Genomic DNA, 11805 nt, shown 5'->3' with positions numbered 1-11805 from the left:
CTATTTCTTTTACTTGACCAGATGTGGAAAGCTAAGTAGCATCTCAATGATGAGGCTAATTTAATTTTAAGCATTAATTGACTGTTAAAATAGTTTAAATCATAGAATGAATGATCTTTCAAATCCTTTAAAGTAAATCTGCCTGGATACTCCAAAGAAAATCTAACTTTTTATTCAAAACAATCCTTTTGAACAAGAGACAAACAAAAATAAGTGGTGTTTTGAGTTTGTACGTCGAGGTGTGTGCATGCCCCCAGCACGAACTGTTCGCCAGTATTTCTCAAGTTCCAGTCCTCCCCATATCTGCAATTGCACCATCCAAATATGAAATGGTTGGTTGCGTCACTAGCCTGGAGCAGATTTCAAATTTCTTTTCTGGTTCATTTCATCACTGTACTGTCCTGTGATAGCATCATCTTGGTTCTGGGAGCATTGTCTTAGTTGGTTGAACAAATGTGTTGCCGTCTCCTCCACCAGACTATTGCTCAGGTGCAACTGAATGACCGAAGCTTTGACACAAATTGCTAAATCAAACATATCAAAACTAATTTTGCATGTATAATCACACAAGATTAATTAATTGCAATCATGTGATGCAGTTGATAAAAACAATAAAATAAAAAAACATGTTCGGGTGCAGATGAATAATTGTGGGTGTTGTAGTTATAGGTATGATAGGTTATAGTTGTAGGTATTGGTTTAGAACTACATGACAACTGGGAGAAATGTAACTGATTTGTGCGTGGTCCATGACTGAAAAAAATTCCTTCTTCAAAAAGAAAAATACTGCACTTTGTATTTCTTTAACTACCGTACTTTTTCCATTTTGTGTTGTTTTTCTTTGCACATTTTAGCAGTTTTATCATTATGCCTGTAATATGCTTTGATACATTTTTCCCTTAGCCTATAAAACAAAGCCGTTATAATGTGAAAATACAACTGTTGAACTGATTCAGTTGTGTCCTTTATTTCAACAAAATAGTTTTGCAACATGTGGTATCGTAATATTTATGAAATTATGTCGCTGTGGGTTCATAAATCGATGCTGTAATGCTGGGAAGTATGCAGCTTGGAGTGGCATAAAACAAAGTTTGGAGTATACTGCCTACTCAAGTTTAACCCCTTAAGTCGCACGGGCCAAAGTGTCTTTTTAATTTATTTTTTTTACATTCATTCTGGTTTTTTTTTAAACGGTTTTCTATCAATCTGGTCACATCATACACTGTTGGAAAGTATTAATACTCATGGTTTTATATCTATAAATTATTTTATGATTCCAATGTTTTAGCAACAATGGTTCCTTATTTTGTAACATGTGGGTTGGCAAAACAAGCTTGGGGGGTCCTCACCTTCTTTGCGGTTTGGAAATCCACAGACAACACATCATGATAATGTCAGTATGCTTGTCACAGGAAGAATCCAGTGAACAAGATCCAGTCATTTTCAGTCCGGAAAACATGTTAACTCAGAGAAACTTAGAATAGAATATCCATTGTTTATTTAAGTTCTCCGGAGGAATTATCTTTTTTTCCCATTTCGCTGTTGTATTCACACCAAAAATATTGTGTAAAAAAGAATGTTATCTCTGGTTTGTATAGATTATTTGGAACAAAACAAGTTCACCTATTAGGTTATCTGACCAGTACTGGCCAAGCAGTTCTACAGTATAGCCAATGGGATCCGGCAGGACTCAACATGGACAGTATACATTCTGCCCAGTACGCTGCCAATCAGCTGCAAGCTATTTTAATGACAACTAGAAAGCATTTTACATCATGAAATTACATTTCTAACAGTGTATCCATTGCCAGCCTTTCATAAAAGGACACATTTGACATGCTGATGGGGATGGGGTATTTGATGTAATCTTCAAACAATAGACCTCAATTAATCAATTAGTAAAGGAGATAGCTAATGTATATATTTTCTACAATCTTGCAAGGTTGCAAGACAAGAGGAGTCTCCAAATTGCTTTTTTGCCTAGACATGCCTAGACATAGCTCAGAAAAAAAACAATTCAGAATGCTAATTTTTGCTGGTATTGTCATCAAAATTGAACCAGGATTTGTCCAGCGTTGTAGCTGTGTCCTCATTGTGTTTTTAAGCCCACCAGGCACAGCCTCAAGCATCTATATTCACTCAACAAAAACAAAAATATTTTAGTTGAGAAAAAAAAAAAACTCCCACTTCCACTGAGCTTCTGTTACTTTCAGTAATATTTAGAGCAATTTGAACTTTTGAACCAAAGGTTACCTTTCGGATGAGACCATGATTATGCCTGTAGTCAAAAGCGTTCAAGAATAGTAACCATTTTATTTTGGGTTATTTTCAAGCTCACGTTAGAAAAGGGGGTGATACATAAGCAAATTTGACACCTCAAAACCTACTCTTCAGTTAAAATAAGTTCAACACCTTGAAACATATCCTCCAGTTAAAGTACATTTAACACCTCAAAATGTATCCTGGTTTTAAGGTAAGTTAACACCTTGAAACGTGTCCTCACTTTAATTACATTTAACGCCTTGAAATGTATCCTCCATTTAAAGTATGTTTAACTAGTGTTCCCGTAGGTCAGGTTGCAGGAGCCAAATGTGATATGAAAGATTGCAGAATTAAAACAGCATGCATTTCCTTCATCTGTCCTCAAAAGCATGGAGAAAACATTAAAGCTTACAGGAATGAGAACTATGGCACTGCAACATGAGCCATGTGTGATACCAACACATCAAACGTATCATTGTAAAAGAGCTGCACTATTGTATTTGTGGGGATTACCATTTCTATCATTCGCTCAATCAGTTCACCGGCGAGCAATGCATTTTAACAGAATAAAACATGGTTTCCACAATTTAACTATTCCTTAAATGCTCCTGGCTCCAGTTGAGCAAGGAAGGGGGAGATTATCCATATTAATTAGTGATGTGTAGATATATTTATAAATGGCTCATTTTAGCCCAGATGCATTTTAAATGTGCAAGCAACAGGCAAACATGAACCTTCATTTATTTTTAAGAGCACATAATAAGATAATGGGTACAACATAAAACACACTTCAAAGAGAACATTTAAATGCTGTGTTTATGTTAAAAGCAATCAGTGTTACAGCTTTGCTGATTATTGTCACACTACCATTTAGCAGTCAAGATGGCTGTGGACATAAAAACCAATGCTATAAAATATAAGGAAGAGGAACATTGGAAGAGCCCTATCAAAAATAAACCCAGCATTCAAAACCTTTCCTGCAAGGGAAGAGTAGACCAGGTTGGCTAGCATATACTGCGTGGGTTGTCACTCAATTGCCAATTTCTCCCTGCACTCACAGAATCTTTTTAGGCCACAAACCCATTGTTTAAATTTACAACCTTCCACCGGGGGGGGGGTTAAGGCATACAGTATAACGCCCATTTTTCACATGGTCATTAAAATAGTAACACTGGTAAAACAAGATGGCCCCTGACACAAAGCTTGTTCCAGGCGTTAAAATTACAACTTAACCCAACTTAATCACTGGTAAAGCTGTAAGCATCCATTCATTCTAAGCATGAGGAGAAAGCACACAGAACACATTACACAAACAAATGAACGTAAAACTTTATAATATAGAGAACATTTCTGTTTGTGTGCCGAAAATTAAAAATTATATGATGACAAGTTAATGCCATGAATGTCATGTACCAATATGCAATATGGAAAGTATCAATGCATATGATATCGTCTTGATTACATGTAATATCAAATAACATTAGAGCAAGCTGAATGTATTTTATAAATTGTGTCAACACCTCTCAAATGTGCACTGAATATACACTCACTGTATAAGCAATCTGCTAGAATAACTCCCCCGTACTGATAGCACCCTTCTTACCCTTACAGCACTTTGATATTCTCTTGGTAAATAGCCCCTTTATTTTCCCTTGAAATAAATAGGCTCGGTCATTTAAAATGTGTGTCGTCCACAGAAGGGGACTCTCTCCACTTCACTAGGCAGTCTGAGGGCCCATTGAGAAGGGCCCATGAGACAGACAATCGGGCATTGATGCAAACGGGGCTCCCCTGAATGGTTGCCGTGGCGGGATCCAGATGTGGACTGGATTCTACCACGAGGTGAGGAGAAACGCTGATCAGAAGCATGCTGGGAGTGCTTATGAGGGGCCTTTCTGAGTGGGAGGGAGTGAAGAGGGGAACAGCATCTGTACATGCAATCCAGCTTCTCTCGGTGTCAATGAGGAGTTGAGATCTGCAGAGACATGCCATATTTTTCAAGGTGTCACAAAAAGAATGGACCGGCAATAAATTGGTTTCCAAGGCCACATATGTGTCAGCCCGCAGAAGAGGTATAAGAGTTTATTATCTGAGCTTCAGTTCCTCCTCCAACATGCACAATCCATTAAAAAGGATCACCTGTGGCTTCAATTCCCTACCAAGACATTGATGAATCGGGAAACCCCACCATGTGCTGCAGTATTGCAATAATAAGTATCAGAACTGATCTTAATCTGATAACTAAGGAGTTATCCTCGTTATTGTTCTACAAGAAATAGATCCAACAGAAATTGATCTGAAAATGTATACTATTCCAGCTTCAAGGAGTTTTCACTCTGGTGTCAAGGTAAAATTCCCAAGAAAGTGCCTCTCTAACATCTGGCAACCTAATGATCTCCTATGATATGGTGGGTTGCACATTTTTTTACATTCCCTAATCACTTTGATTTCCCAGGTCACCACTGCAATGTTCTCAGTTGAAAAAGTTGGTTAAATAAAGGTATAATAATAATATTAATAATAATAATAATAATAATAATAATAATAATAATAATATAGTAGTAGAGCACATTTGATTTAGGCTTATACAAACAATTTAAAGATGTTCTGGCCCAACATGTCTTCAAAATAAAGTAGTTTTGCCCACTGTGAGCACAAATAACAATATAGTGCATGCCAAAGATATCTACAAAAAAGTTTTAAATATCAAAAAGCATTTTGCATATCCTTCAGTGTATGTGAGCATACTTTATTTCGTACTGGAGGGTGTGTTTGTATATATTTTTTTCATTGTTTTTGTATTTTTCCTGATTTCTTGGGTCACCTTTATTTTAGGTCTGCGGTAGCAACCAATTCAGTCCGTCTGCATCATTACAAACAATATTTCACTTTCTTTCTCACAATTTTGTGATATACATACTAACAAAAAAAAAACAGCTCAAAGTGATTGTTTATCAAATGTCTTTATGAAGTAAGACCCCCAAAACTTCTGGTGCGCTGAAGCTTTTCAGATTTACAGAATGTAAAGAGCTCCCTCTGTTGGTTAGAATTGCACATCGCAACATGACACTTCAGGCAATTACTCAGAAGACTGCAGTCTCTTGTGTCCTCCCCATTAGAAAATCTGACAGCAGCATATGTTGTGTAACATCAGTTAGTAGTAACTAACACTAAGTAGTTTAAACAGATGAAAAATTTGAAATGTAACTAAAACTGTGACAATAAACAAGTTACCAAATGAAACAACACTTGGTGTTTTTCAATAGGCATCTATTTTTAAAATTATAAACACACACACACACACACACCTCATGGTGACACAGCCTTCTCCAACTGGAGCAGGAAGTTGGTGATCTCATCTTTGGATAAGTAATGTTCCAAATGGGAAACTGACCAGCTCACTTAATCAATCAGATCTTTAATGAGAAAAGATCTTTCTTTAAAAAAGGGTAGATGTCTGGCGAGAGGAAATGAGGTTGTTAATACATTCACCATAGATTTCTATTAGCACAATTTAATGGCTAGTAATGGCCCTGGCAAATGGCGATCGGCCGATCGTTTAATGGCTGCCTGAAGCATGTGATATGCTGAAGAAGACTGCTCCTGGAGTGGGGGAACACTCCCCTTCTCACATAATGCCCTTAATTGAGATCAAATAAGCAGAAGATGCAGAGTTATAGATATCCCTTTGGAGCACTGTGGTAGTTAGTGTTTGTGGTAGACTGGTGTGAATTTATTTACATAATTTCCCTTTACGTGAAGTAGTAGGCCCCGCTGATCAGAACTGACACTACTTGTCATTAGTCAGTACCGCTGGAGAAACAAGACTGAGAAGCATATGATAGTTTATGTGCGGTATGAAGGCCTAAATGACAGGGATTGTCACTACGTCTGGCACACAAAGCGGTTTCCTCTATGAAAATCACAGGAGATGTTCTGCCCACAGCAAGGAACATACAAGCCAACAGCTGTCACACCACATAATTAAGGAGTCCGTGCAAAGGTTTTAAACAAATCAACAATATAAATTAATACTGATAATTTCCTCCTGTTTATTCATGTTGTGGCCCCTTTAAACTAATCACACTCGGTTCATAATTATACACTATAAAATAAAAAAAAATGTGTTTCATAGGAAATTAACCTATCCTTACATTCTTTCTAAGTGTGTGTGACCTAGACTGTCCAAGAGGGTTCATCCCACCATGGTAAGCTGGCCATAAATTGGCTTACAGACTGCATCAGCACCCCCCTAGCTACTCAGCATGTACAAATCATCAACTGTTGTAGTGAGCTGTGCCTCCATTCTCATTGATTTTAGCTTTCCTTATGCCATTCAGTATGGAAAACTGGGCTGTATATGCTACAAAAGTGGGTGTCATGTTGGTCGCTAGAAAAACACATTCCACCATTATCTAAATGGTCGCTTTCTTTGCCCACACATCTCACTGTAATGATAGAGAAAATTGTATTTTTATTTGTTTTATTTTGTTTTCAATAACTACTCGTGAATACATGCACTTCTGTTCCTTGTGCATTGACGTGGGCGGTGGGTTTATGATGATGTGGGTATCTCCAGGATATAATTCAAATACAGTTCCAGGATGTATCTCCAGGAACAGGTTTGGGCAGCCTTGCTCTAGAGCACCTGGAAATGATCAGTAAAGTTTACAAGATACATTTTTGCTATAAATTCTGCAATCTCATCGGCTCTAGGAATTTTAGCCACCATTCAAATGTTGCAGATGTCTTTGCAGGTTTGAAACCAGGAAAAAAACACTGAAAAAAAGGAAAGGCACCATCTCCCACAAATACCCATACTGCACTGATGCTAATCCGTCACATGAAAATAGGCCTGTATGCAAAGCAGAACTAAAATTAATGGCAAGAAATGGATCACTTGAGCAGAAATAAATGTTCACGGATTTCATTATTATTTTCTACAGTCTTTTCAATATGCACATAACAATCCAGTCGTCTAATTCTGATGAAAACAGACTTTAAATTTCATAATAGACCGGAATTTCCTAAGTTTAAGGGGTGCAGCACCTTGGTATTCTGTATTGTGGGTAATGACATTAATGAATCATCAGATTGACAGGTTTGGGCCTTCAGTTACTTAGAAAATTGGTGACTGAGCATTTGCATGCTGTTATCATGAGCTTCCGTTGCATGTGTGAATTTGTGCACGCATGAATGAAAGGCCGTTTGTCTAAACTGGTGTGAGCTAGCAGTTGTGGTAACACCCTTATAACGTGTGGGTCACCACAGTAAATGCTTAGTCATCTACAGATCAAAGCGCTTAGCCTCATCAGTGTCTTATTCATCTTCTTTAAACATACACGATTATATAGTAACATGCTTCCTATTCCATACACAAATGAAATTGAAAGTATTTTGGCTTGTTTGGAATTTGTCCACACACTTGCACAAACACACACACACACACACACACACACACACACACGCACACAGGCACACATGTATGCATCCACCCTGTAAAATATTTCGTAGAACTAACCTTAGTGAATAAAGGTGGGCAGAGCAGAAGGAATTGCTGCATCATAAGATCATTAAGCATTGAGGGGTCCCCACACTAATGGGTCAGTGTGTATAATATGCTCGTGCACGTCGAGTGCTGAATAGGTTAAACAAGTCAGTTCACTTAGAATGGTGGTGGTGGTGGTGGTGTTGGGGGGGGGGGGGGGGGGGGGGGGGTTAATCAGGCAATTGTTTTTTTGTCATTAGAATGCTAATTTTTTAAAAAGTCTTGATCTCAAAATTAAAAAAAAAACTGCATTCCAACACCCCTGTTTCATTGTGCATGAATCTTGATAGCAAATTAATGAATTACAGAATGAAATTATGATATTTTGTATATGCAGTCCTGCTCCCTCTAACCCTGCAGTATCTCCAGAGGAGCCAGCAGTTCTGCTGGCTGGCTGGCTGGGTAGCGGGCTCACCCATTGATGCGGATCTACTTCTAATCGAAAAGTGTGGGAATCAACTGACCTTCCAGACCTTACAGGAAGGCTGAGTCTGTCACCCGGTAATTGAAAGTATCTGCGTAAAGGTTAAAGGATGCACTGGCCTATTCATAAAAGTTGCCAGTTGCGCAAAATCCACACAGATGTGGTTTTACTGATTTGTAAAGCTGCAAAAATACTCCCTTTGTGACAGTTTATTTGTGACAGTTTATTTTAGCCTTATTCTTCACGGTACGTTAGCATGCAAGCACCAATGAGCAATGACACCTTGAATGTAAATAAGGTTGTGCCATTACACTACATATTTTTTGTAATAATTTTTACATAATAAGTGTCTTGGAAAACAAAAACACATTGCACTGAAAATATTTTCAAAATATTATTTTATTTGTATTGAATGTCCCTTATAATGTCCCTTATAAAGGTTTTAGCGTTGAAAAATACATAGTTCTTGAGGTTAAGAACAGAGACTCATGTCCCCTATAAGGGACAAAAATGTACTGCCGGGTCTTAGGAGGCTGTGTGAATCGGTGGCTGCCGTAGTCTACTCTGGCGCAGTGGAGAGAGACATCATTTGGGGGTGTCAAATAAAGTTGAAATTCTCTCCAGGGGAACTTAGTCTTGTATCAGTGGATGTGGTAGCAAACTATCACATTTGGGGATTTGTTCAAATCACCTCTATACAAGGAGTTAATGAATGGTAATTTGGCTGACTTGCAAACCTAGACAGCCATGACAAGAGAACCAATTTATCGAATGATAGTATAGAAGGAGCATATGGACAGCGGATGGAAAGTGTTGGATTTGTCAATGAGCACATACTTCCTTATGGGAGAGAAGTGGTACTGCATGGCATGTGCTATGCAGCCACAATCAATACTAGAATAAATCACAATCCCGATACTTCTTAACACATAAACTAAAAAAGTAGAAATAAAATCTTGTACATGCATTTTGGTTAGCGCAATTGACTATACAATCCCTCTAAGAATGTCTTTGTCATACTTGTTCCTGGTTATGGTTATACACTTTGTTGTACGTCGCTCTGGATAAGAGCGTCTGCCAAATGCCTGTAATGTAATGTAATAAACTATACAGACACAAGATGACATTAACGCATTTTAATATTAACATTGCTGGTTGAACTGCTCATTGACTGTCTCTTGGATAATTGCTAAATCAACATAACCACGTGTAATATTGTCACACATCACTAAGCACGTCTATTAGATAAATACACCACGACATCAAAACATCTGCTGAGAAGGAATTAAGTCACTTAACCCAGCCTTAAATTGATGTCATTTGTGGGGAAAATTAACCATAAAAGGAAAGACATGTAAAACGTAGTAATATGATAGGGCAATCACTGCCACCATCTGGGACGATTCCAGATGTTGATGACTCTGAATAGTGCCACTTAATCTTAACATTTCTGTGTAGGACACCCTGCCATGCCCCTGTACTTCATGTGCAGTGATTCTAGTTCTTACTGACACAGAGCTGACTGCCACTCATCTACTCAAACCTTAAAAAACGAGATAGCTAGTTCTGTTATTTGCAGTGGCAATTTGTGCCAATTCCATGTTATGGCATGACATGTTACCCCCACCAAGAAGTAGAAATAAAATCTTGTACATGCATTTTGGTTAGCGCAATTGACTATACAATCCCTCTAAGAAAGACTTTGTCATTTTTGCAAGGGCATAGCGTGGTGACATTTTTCCTTCCATATTTTGCATGGTTACTTATCACATTAATTTTGTAGGCATGGTCTTAGTAACTCAGGTTTGTGGCTTCCAGTGTATTGTGATGCTCTATCAATGAAGAATGGTAGTGAAGTAACACAATACGGACTGTAAAAAAAGACCTGCACCTTTATTAGACAAGCACTAATGTTACAAAAAAGTACTATCAGTCTTGAAGTCAAACAAAGAAAAAAGAAATGTTAAAAATAATGGATTGTGTCAATTCCAGAGAAGCTGAAATCTATAAACTAAAAAAAAAAAAACACTGGCTAGAATGGTACACTGGCCAGACAGACTATGAATAACTTAAAATGGCAACAGACTGTTCTAGCAGTGTCATTAAAGGCATGACATCAGTGAGGGAATATTGAAAGTTGATCACCTGTCAGCCAAATGAGCAGGCGGTTTCTGAGTGAACCCAGCTAAATGCCAACTGCTGCTTGAACTGATAATAAATAAATGTATCTGTTAGGTTGAAATGTGTGTTTTATGAGGCCTATTTCAAAGGAAACTTGCTGTCATTGAAAAATTTCTGATACGACTACATCATGTGCCAGTGATCAAGGATGTGTATCTATGATCATGACAAATAGGTCCCAATTGGCCATCATATTAGTATGGAACTGAGATATTCAAATCATTACACTTCCTTTGTATGCTTTTGTCTTTGTAGAGGTCTTTCATGCTTCCATTATCTCCACTGGACTTTTAAGATTCTTATTTTTTATTGTTTCATTTTTGAAAGATAATCCTTTCCAGGGTAAGGTCCCAGGCATATGGGCTTATACTAAGACGGTATTCTCTCAGGAAAGATCAGAGGGATCGGAAAAACGGGGATAATCCTAAAGTCTATCGGTTGCTTCTGCCTGATGGACTTTCAGTGAACCAGACTTAACCAGCAGTGAAATTTGTATCATTCACCCCGCGGCTTGCATTCTGCAGAAATCCTAGTCATACATCACCTGTTTATCGCTCCCAACAGACATGGTAGGGAAAGGGCTGTAGAGTGTGCAAAGACAGAAACAGCAATACTCACTTAAGACCCTGTCAAACCACAATAAGGTTGGTAATGCGTCTATCTTAAGTTTACACCAGACCACTGTAGAGTGCGAGGGAGCAGAATGATTCAATTTTTGTGCCAGAAGAGGATATGTTGGAGTTTTGAAAAAACATAACATAGCTAAAAAGCTGTAATGTTCTAAATGTACTTATCCAATCAGCAGGCTTACCACCACACATATCCTTCTTATAGCACATTACTGAAGCTAAGTAGATATGGGCTTAGTCAGTACTTGGATCGGACACTTGCTGGAAGTGGTGTTGGCAGGCCACCCGTGAGTGCTCTTCAATCTGGACCACACAGAAAATATAACACCCCAGCACACTAATGGGGCACTTTGCTACAGAAGGTGCCCTCTTTTGGATGAGATGTTAAACCAGGGTCCTGACTCACTGTGGTCATCAAAGATTCCAGTGCACTTTTCAAGAGGTAAAGAAAAAAGAAAGTGCATCCTGCTGAGGATCAAGGGTGGGAAGCATTTTGTCCTGCAGCGTAAGGAACCAGTGCCCTCCAGCGAATCCCTCTTCCTCTCTGTTGTTTTTCTCTTTCTTGTGTGTGTATGTGTGTACATGCATGTATAGAAAGAAAGAAGCTTTTTTGAAGCTCACTTCCTGGTCTTGTTGAGAGAAGCTGCTCACTAGCGAGTAGCGACAGTGTGGTTGGCTCTAGTATATGGTGTTTCAGCCTCCCATGTCAATGCCAGTCAATGGTAACAATTAGGTCAAAAGTCTATAATTTTTTCCCTACA

The sequence above is a fragment of the Anguilla anguilla genome, chromosome 3 (genome assembly GCF_013347855.1).
Source record: "Anguilla anguilla isolate fAngAng1 chromosome 3, fAngAng1.pri, whole genome shotgun sequence".
NCBI lineage: Eukaryota > Metazoa > Chordata > Actinopteri > Anguilliformes > Anguillidae > Anguilla > Anguilla anguilla.
The sequence above is the reverse complement of the archived record's forward strand: the minus strand, read 5'-3'. Positions refer to the sequence as shown.